A 10,402-nucleotide genomic window follows, 5' to 3' on the forward strand; every position below is an offset into this window, starting at 1 on the left:
AGTATATGCCAACCCAGATTTGATCCCAAGCATCCCATATGGTACCCCAAGTCCATCAGAAGTGATCTTAGAGAACAGAGTCAGGAATAAGTTCCAAGCACTGCTGGGTGTGATCAAAAACACAAAAGAAATTATTAACATGTCAATGAGTCAAACTGACTGAGGTGAAAATGAACTCTATTTGCTCAGGTTTTTTAAATTCTGAAGTTGAAGGTGATTTCAAAGCCAATTCATTCATTGCCTGATAGTATCATCTAAACACAGTTCTTAGACTAGAGAGGCCTGAAAGAGCAGAGCATAAGCTTTGCATGTGGGAACCCCTTGTTTAATCTCTGGTACCACATCATTCCCTTAGCACCACCAGAAGCTGCCCTGAGCATAAAACTTGAGTAACGCATCACACTCCTACTGCCAGGTGTAGTATCAAAACCAAAAAACAAACAAGACAGAGCACAGTTCTTTGTTTCTTGGCTGCTGATCTACACACTTCTATCACCTCCACCACTGAGAGCATTATCACATGACATTCAAAAAACAAAAATAACAGCCTTTACTGACTTTTCTATACATGGATAAACCTTTCCCAGGTCTCACATATCTGCATACATAGTTATTTATATCTATGTCTATTCCTGACCAACCACTATATAGGCTTCCAATGCATAGGCTTATCTTTTGGGACTGGGAAATATACACCATCGGTACTCCCTATAAAAATATCGGATAAATCGTAAAAATATTTTTGAGTAATTCATAGGTTGAAGATAAAGGGGTTTTACAGAAAAACAGACCTTGTAAAATTGTCCTGACAGGGGATTGTGGGTATGGTATTTTAGTGAGTCATGAGAATTTGGGAAGAGAAATAAAGTCAGGAAGTCAATGGGAAAAAAAAAACAACAACAAAGAAAATGAAACCAAGGACAGCCACACAGAAAGAGCATCAGAGTTTACAACTTTAGAAAATATTCTCAGGCTTTTCTTTACCCAATTCTTCCACGATGCAAATTTATTTGGGTTATCTGGAAAGTTCTATTTGATTTATCTACAGGGCCCTAGATCTAAACTGGCATCCCTTTCATATGATTTGTTCAATACTACTCACAGATATAGAAAGACTTGGGATATTTACAGGATTTGTTTATGGTAAGCAGAAACACTTGGTATCCAATTGGGGGGTGAACCAACTAGACAGACATTAGGCCTGGTATAAATGGACCTTGATTGGCTCAGCCTTTTAGACATAACCATTCATCAACTATGATAATTACCTTAATAGCACAAATGTGTTTGGACAGTGCCATCCATTCAGTTCTGAACTTAAATCTTAGCTATTTCTGGTGCAGTTTGGTGACCAAAAGAGCCTCTAAATGGCCCCTCTTAAATGGATGGGGCCTCCATCAGAACAGCAGGAAGGAGAGTTAGAATTCTGCTTCAGAGAGATTAGTAGAAACAAGGGCCTACATTGTAACTTTGCTTTCTTCACAGTTGGGGCAAACCTTCAAATCTGAACTGAACATGTTTGAGACTCCAAATAAAGGACCAACCAGGTAAATTACACATATTGTCCCACCCGAGATCAACTTGACCTCAACTCTGTGTCCATACAAACTTGCGTTGGGGAGCTAACCCTATGCCTGGTGTTGGTAATCTGGAGGTGAGAGGTTTTGCATTCCTCACAAATCTTTCACATAACCCTGGTCACATCCCAGAAACTTCACAGAGCTTGGAATCTGGGGCATAGAGCTGGGCACAGCAATCTTTTTCTGGAAAAAGCCAGATAAAACTGTAGAATTTGTAGGCTCTTTGGGCTACACTCCGATGATTCATTCCTGTCAATAAGGCTTGAAGGCTACCAGATAAATAAAAAATAAACAGGTGTGGCTGTGCTCCCAGAAAACTTTATTAGCAAAAGCAGGCAGCATGCTAGATTTGGCTTTCCAACTCCCATTCTAAGTTAATCAATAATGATATTTTCCATGGAGAGAGAACTGTGTAAAATTGTATTTAATTGTTCTTCCAAAGTTTAATACATTTCAAATTAGCATTTTTAGTAATGTGAGATATTAGATTTTCATCCTTTTTTCCCTAATTGGCCAGCAATGAGAGAAAAGCAGCTAAAAAAGACTTTTCCTACCATAAAAGGCAACTGGTTTTAGTCTAAGGTGCTGCCTACATAGCCTTCCTTGAAATTTCTGATGGAATATCATGGTGGATGAGTCAGACACTAACGGTCTTCTCTGTTCCTATTTGTACAATCTTTGAGATCCTCGATGCTCTCATTTATCACCCCAATCTCCATATCAATTTGATATCTTCGTCACCAACAGCCAGTACACCCACACAGTTTTTGAGTGTTCTAAAAATGCCATTTGAGAGCTATTGAAGACAGAACAAAAAGCCTCTGATCTGTCTGGGGTAAACATTGATATTCTAGTCACACTCCTCATGTAGCATCAAGATTTAATGCAAAGCTAGGTGGTTTGCATTAAAGAGGGGTTTACAGCTCCCTCTGTCTCTTAGTCTCTTAAGTATTTAACTAGACCCTCCATCTCTGCCATAATATCTCACAAATAGAGGCGGGAGGAAAAATACTTTGGATCGGAGGCTTGATGAAATTAAAAGGCTCCTTACTGAGAATTTCCCATGTGCCCAGATTTGAGAACCTAGCAGTGAATTTGGGGGCAGAAATCACTGTTTGAAGTCACTGTTTATACTCTATGACTTTGGGCAAGTAACAGGGACTTCTCTGAGTTTCTTCTTTTTGTAAAATATGACAATGATTATGAAGGACTAATTGAATAATTATCCAATTACCCACCTACCCTCTTTCCACTGTGACTTTTCAGCCTGCTATTGAGAGGCAGAACCTAACTCTTCTTGCTACCACTCACTGATCCCTGAATGTAGAGCCAGGAGTAAACCCAGAGCATCACTGAGTATGGCCCCAAAATTAAATGAAAACCCCAAACTAGAGACTGGGTCCAGAGCTTGGTACTTCTTTCTCACTCCTGGTTTGGGCTGCTGAGAACAAATCTAGACTGACTTGCAGAGAGAAGAGCTGTGTGTTGAGATCTGAAACCTTCTAGTCTGATGGCTCATTGACCACACCAGCACATTGCTTAACGACCTACACGTTCCTAGAGGTGTGACATGAAGGCCCACACTCCACACTACCACAGCTGCTTGCTGGGCCAGCTTTTGGTGCCAGCTAGCTGAATCATGAGCTAAAATAAACACTTGTTCGAAGTTAGCAAAGTTTGGATGTTTGCTATGTATCAGGAGAGAGCTGTTACTCTTGGTCCTGCTTACAGAAAGTGGTGAGGATGAAATGCAGTCATATTTATCATGTTTATTGGGCTACTTTGTGAATCATCAATAGAACACAACTCCAAACTGTTTTTATTAGCTTCATACATGTCAGTCTATATTGAGACCAAAAAGAAGATGCAAGGAAATATAGAGTCCGCACATGCCTGTCTATTCCCCCCTCAGTATACAGAAGAGCTTGTTTTTTTCTTCTAACTTTCTTAGTCACAAGGAGTCTCCCCAAATTGATACAATTTCACTACACAGTCAGTCAGCATTCCCTATTAATGTATGGGGTACTTTCACTTTCACAATGGACTTTCACAATGTACACTCACCACTGGATGGATTAATCAGACAGAAAATAAACCAGGAAAATAAACAAGGTGTGGAGGATATTAGAGTTGGGTGAGATTGAGAAGTAAATGGATATGACAAAATATATATCTAAAATGACAAAGTAGAAATAGACATAGGGAAAATAAGACATGGAGAGAGGAAATAAGTGCTATTTCAAGTGGGTGCTTTGGGAAAAACATAGAAAAAACCAAATGGACATTTTTTTCATGGTGTATAATTATATATATATATGCATATATATCAGTGGTCTTCAAACTACAGCCCGCGGGCCACATATTGTATTTGTTCCAGTTTTATTTCTTCACTTTAGAATAAGATATATCAGTGTGCATAGGAAGTTGTTCATAGTTTTTGTTTTTACTATAGTCTGGCCCTCCAGTGGTCTGAGGAACAGTGAACTGGCCCCTTGTTTAAAACGTTTGAATAAATACATATATATCTTAACAACTGACAAGTTCGTAACCATGTCCTAAATCCTGTAAACTAGCTCTAACAGAAGCTCAGGGCTATTTACCAACCAGGGGTCCTGCTAGTGGTTAGCAAATTGATGGAACAGGCATTTCATTTATTCATCATTTGTTTTGATTGTTACAGTGGTACCAAACCCTAACCTCCAGAGTGCATATAGGTTAGATAAACAGTCACTGACTTAGAATTTTTTGATTTTACAAAGAGTAAAAGCAATACATTATACATTTAGTGGTATATGTTCTATGAACTAGATTTTTTTCTCAAGTGATGTGTTGTCTGATTCTGATGATGTCAGATAGTGGCAATGAAGCAATGAGGTTCAGTCACATAATCACAATGTTAAACAAGCCATATTCCTAAAAGTTTTTTTAACTTTTTATGTAGTATTCAGTACATTGGTTGGTTTATGCAACACTCTGTAGTAGAATAGACTTTGTGTTTGGTGATTTTGCCTACTGTTGGCTAAGCATGTTCAAGGTAAGTTAGACTAAGCTACAAACTGTGGTAGGTTGAGTTTATTAAAACCCTATAATTTTTCTAAAAGTTAATAATTATGGAAATAGCATTGTTTATAAGAGTCAAAATATTTGTATATTATAAACAATGCTATTTCCATAATAGCATTTGTATATTATAGGGGTACAATGTTTTAGGTATATACAATGTATAACATCAAGGTACCAATATCCCTCATGACAGTTCATTTGACCCTTTCAAACATTCCCCCAAATCCTTGATAATGATCCGCCACTAGGCCTTGTTTTCATTGAAGATTAACTTTATACTTGGTTTGTTTCTTTATATGCCACCTAGAAGTTGAAATTATTTGGTATTTGTCTTTCTTTTTGGATTTGTTTTATTTAGCCAATTCCATCCAGTTTTATCTATGCCAATGGAAACTTTCACAATGTATACTCATCAGTGATAGATTAATCAAACAGAAAATAAACAAGAAACACATGCCCTTAAATGCAAAGTTGAAAGAGTGAGTCTTTTTTTTTTTTTTGTGGTTTTTGGGTCACACCCGGCAGTGCTCAGGGGTTACTCCTGGCTCCATGCTCAGAAATTGCTCCTGGCAGGCACGGGGGACCATATGGGACGCTGGGATTTGAACCGATGACCTTCTGCATGAAAGGCAAATGCCTTACCTCCGTGCTATCTCTCCGGCCCCGAAAGAGCGAGTCTTAAAGATGAATAAAGGGCTCTCTATTCTTCACAAAAGCCAAATACATATTCTTGTAGTGTATCTAAAACATTCTCAAGGATACACTTGAGACTTGCAAAGATACAAAATAAGTCTCAGTAAAGTCAGGAAGTTAGAAATAATATCAAGTATACCTTTACATTCCAATATAATAATATGAAAAGTCAAACACATAAAGAAAGCTGAAGACAGAAATGTCCCAGATCTGCACGTGAATTCAAATTATATGAGAAGCTGAACCTTCTTAGGTGGGCTGAAAACTCTGCAATATTTTCAGATGGAGGTAGGCCCGAGACCCACCTCCTCACTTGCCACCAGAAAACCTGTAAGCCCCTGACCACACCTGTCATCTTCCTGGCAGAAAAATGGTCCAGCTTCTCTACACAGCTCCAAAAGAAAATAATGGTAACAACTCATTTCAAGTAGTGTGGCCCAGGCTGATACTTCTAAGACTTTCTAAGAATAGATTTAGACAGATTTCCCTTTCTGCCTAAACTACAAGAGCTCACAGCCACATTCAATAGTCTCTGGCAGAAACTCCACAATTTAACCTTATAAAACTGCCAAACCACCAAAATTGTTTCAGATGTATAGATTCTAGACTATGAGCGACACCGCAAAATTTCACTATCACAGAAAATCTGATGGGAAAGTTAGTAGAAATCTACCAACCTCAGTGAACCTAAATAGTAAAGCATAAGACTTCACTAGAACCAACCACTATCCAGTAAATCCTTAGACACTGACTTTAAAAACACTATGGAGAGATACAATAATTATTTAAAATTGACCCTCACTGATCTAAGTTTTGATAATTACATTTGCCTTCCTGTTTTTACAAACAATATGAAGTAAATTTGTTTATGTCTACCAGGGAATAGGGTAGGATGCTGGGTGGGAAATTGTGGACACTGGTGAAGAGAAGGTCACACTGGTAGTGGGATTAGTGTTTGAACATTTAATGCCTGAAACAACTGTATTTGAATAACTATAAATAATCATAGTGTTATAATAAAAATTAACAAAAAGTGGGGACAAAACTGACCGTTACATGATAGAACAATATGCTAATGATAATAATTGGGTTAATGATGAAAGAAAAAGGGAAATAAGGAAAATACCCTGTAATTCAATAAAATGTTTTCATAACATATTAGACATAGAAAAAGTAGTATTAAGATTACTAATTAGAGAGGCTGGAGCAGTAACACAGCAGGTAGGGCATTTGCCTTGCATGCAGCCAACCTGGGTTCAATCCTCAGTATCTCATGTGGTCCCCTAAACCTGCCAGGAATAATTTTTGAGAGAAGAGCTAGGACTAACTCCTAAGCATTAGCAGGTGTGGCTCTAAAGTAAAAAACAAAACAAAACAAAGTTTTTTAATTATACTAATAGGAGACTTGTATTAGGAAATAAAACTCAACAAAATCTAGCCTCACATCTTAAACTAGAAAATAAGCTATTTTCATTGAAAACTCAAAAACAGCTCTTTTCTGCTGAGCCTGCCTAGACACTCCAAGGACTATAATCTCTCCAGGACCCACACCCGATAATATGACCCCACCCAACGCACGTGGGGCCAATTCCTGCCGTGTGATTGAGTACCCAGAGACTTATAAAGCATGGCGGCCATGATCTCTGCCTCTTTTCTGCTGAGCCTGCCGAGACACTCCAAGGACCATAATCTCTCCAGGACCCACACCTGAAAAGCGCTGCTGCACTTATCTTGTAACCCCTGAATTCCATTTCTGCACATTTTAAGAAGCAATCTACAGCCTTGCCAATGGAGTAATTTTGCAGTACACCCCCATATTTACAGAAATCAAGATGGCTCCTCTAATAATCTAAAAAGAGCTGGAGACCAGCTCTTGCCAGGTATGGGGTTTAGGAAGGCCTTATACTGGAGCCCTTCTCCCTGGCCTGGGGAGTGCTGGGAGGCTTGGCAGGCCCCCAGCCGTCCTTGTCTTTTCCCCCTGACTCCAGCCTTCCCTGGGTGCCAGCTCAGATGGCCAGAAGTGGGTTCAGGTGGACTCTTAGTGGTTCTCAGGCTTCCCCCATCCCTTAGTAGTCCAGGGGGGAGGTGCATGAGGAGGAGGGCGGGCAGACATCTGACTTCCGGTTTCCTCTTTGATTCTGGAGACCAGCTTTTGCCAGGTATGGGGTTTGGTGAGGCCCCATACCAGAGCCCTTCTCCCCAGCCTAGGGAGTGCTGGGAGGCTTGGCAGGCCCCCAGCCATCCTTGTCTTTTCCCCCTGACTCCAGCCTTCCCTGGGTGCCAGCTAAGATGGCCAGAAGTGGGTTCAGGTGGACTCAGTGGTCCTCAGGCTTCCCCCCTACCTCTCCCTACACTAATGGAAATGCGCTTTGGGAGGAGGGCAGGCCGTTTTAGTACTGGTTTATGTTGGGACAGTCACTGGAATTTTTTTATCCTTGTTTTCCTATTGATAGTATTGTATGCATATATTTTATATATCCATAACATCTATCTTGTATTGTGACCTTGATACTGCCCTACATATCTCATTTCTAATATTTTACTGCCTCAGTCCCAACCCTTATTTCCCCCCATCTTCCCATGTAGGTGCAGCTCATGACATGAAGCTCACCACATAGAATGATAAGTGCAGTTAGAGAAATAACTACAGTAAAAACTATCATTAAATGTGAATGAATGAGGGAAAAAGAAAGCCTGTCTCGAGTACAGGTGTGGGTGGGGTGGGGAGTAGATAGATCTGGGAAATTGGTGATGGGAATCCTGCACTGGTGAAGGGGGGTGTTCTTTACATGACTGTAATCATACAACTACAATTATATTTGTAATCACGGTGTTTAAATAAAGATAATTTATAAAAATAGAAAACTCAAAAACAGTAGAAGAAAGAAAATAATAATATTATTAATAAAATTAAGTAAAGGGGCTGGAGTGGTAGTACTGTGGTAGGGCACTTGCCTTGCAGACAGCTGACCCAGGACAGATGTGGGTTCGATTATAGCATCCCATATCCGAGCCAGGAATTGATTTCTGAGCACAGAGCCAGGAGTAATTCCTGAGAGTCGCCTGGTGTAGACCCCCCAAATAAAATAATATAAAATTAAGTAAAGATAAATAAAATAGAAAGCAAAAGGATTTTTACAAAAGATAACAAAACTAAGCTGTTTCTTCAAAAATACAAACAAAATGGATAAACTCTTGGCTAGACTCACTAAGAGAAAAAGATCAATCCTAATGAATAGAATTATATGTGAAATGGAAGAATTTATAACAGATGCTATAAAAAATCACAAAATCACAGAATTTACTAAGTTGGAGAACCTAAAAGAAATAGATAAAATAAATATTCATTTAGCTGCCCAAGACTGAATTAGGAGAACAGATAAATAGACTAATTACAAGAAAGAAAAATGAAGCTCTAATCAAAAGTGTCACCCCCAAACAGAAGTGCAGACGCAGATAAGTTTACTAGTAAGTTCTACCAAAACCAGATACCTATCCTTAAACTTTTCCAAAAAATAAAGTAAAACAGATAACTATTCCAAAGAGATTCTATAAATAAAACCTGACATTTTCTTGATGCAAAAACAGATGGGTTCCAAGAGAAAACTGCACAAAGAAACCAATAAACACAGAAACAAAGGTTGCATACATGATCTGAGCAAATTGAATTCATCAATACATTAAGACAATCCTACATCATTATCATGTGGAATTTTTTTCCTAGATGTGCAAGGATGGTTTCTCATATGTAAAAAAAATTATTGGAAACACTAAACGAAAAGATAAAAATGGCATGTCATATGACTATATTAACATATACAAGAGAACTCTTGATAATTCAACACCCATTTATGGCAAAGTCTCTCAATAAGGGAATACGAAGTATGCACTTTCACTTATTTAAGACCTTTATAATAAGCCCACGGCTATACTCAAGGGTGGAAAGTAAAAGCTTTTTCTTTAAGAAAAATTTAGATATATTTTAACATATTCTCAGTTATGAGAGTGTAACTCCTTCATAAATCAAGGAAGTTATGCAAAGAGGCTTGAATATGTGTTAATGGTCAATTTCAGTGCAAGGTGTACTCCCAAAGTTTAGTGATTTAAGACAAAAATCTCTCACAGATCCTGTGACTTATGATCTAGAACAAATCCAGGTGCACTTTGATTGGCTGGATCTGGTTTGGACAGAGTCTTCGATATTGTGAATATATGTAGTTTATTGCCCTGTTTGCCTGAAAACTAGAGATTTTCCATCTGAAGAAGTCAACGATCTCAGCTGTTGTTTGTGGGCTTTAGTTCCTCCCACCACATTCTTTCTCATAGAGTTGTTAGAGTATTCTCATGACTAAGTCACTGCAGCACCTCCTGTGACCAAGCCTTGGATTTTTCATGTCACTCATACCTCATACTACTTGTCACTACAGATCAGCCTTGAGTCTGTGTGGGAGACTGGGAACTGGGAAGAGGGGGTCTTAAAAACAAGCCTTTAGAGTGTAACCTGATTTCTCTACAAGACAACATCATAGGTAGCTGCTGGTACCAAGTACAATAGGGTTATATTTCTGTACAGGAAGCTCATTTTGAAGTCCCTTCAGGCTAGGTTTGAGTTGACCCACCTGTCCTATGTGGGATCCTTTCACTGAATCTAAGTACTGTTATCATTTCTTGAGTCTTCACTATGGAGTTCTGACTTTGCAGTTTGAAATGTTTTACCTTGAAATGATTTTTGAAGAGAAGTCAAACTGAGACATATTCTAGAAAAAATGTGTCATTGTGTGTTTATGTATCTGGACTTTAAAATTCTCTTCTCTTATTCATAAAGTGTGTGTGTGTGTGTGTGTGTGTGACATAGAATAGTCTCACACATCTATGAGTTTTAAGAAAAATAAATTACATTATTGAAATAATTCCCAGAGATGAAGGCTGAAAGTACCAGCTCATGATATAAAGTTCACCTCAAAGAGGGGTGAATGAAGTGAGAGAAATGATACACTAACAACTACCATGACAATATTAATGAGTGAGAGGAGTAGAATGCCTGTCTCAAATACAGGCAGGGGGTG

This window comes from Suncus etruscus, chromosome 3 (assembly GCF_024139225.1).
Source record: "Suncus etruscus isolate mSunEtr1 chromosome 3, mSunEtr1.pri.cur, whole genome shotgun sequence".
Taxonomy (NCBI): Eukaryota; Metazoa; Chordata; class Mammalia; order Eulipotyphla; family Soricidae; genus Suncus; species Suncus etruscus.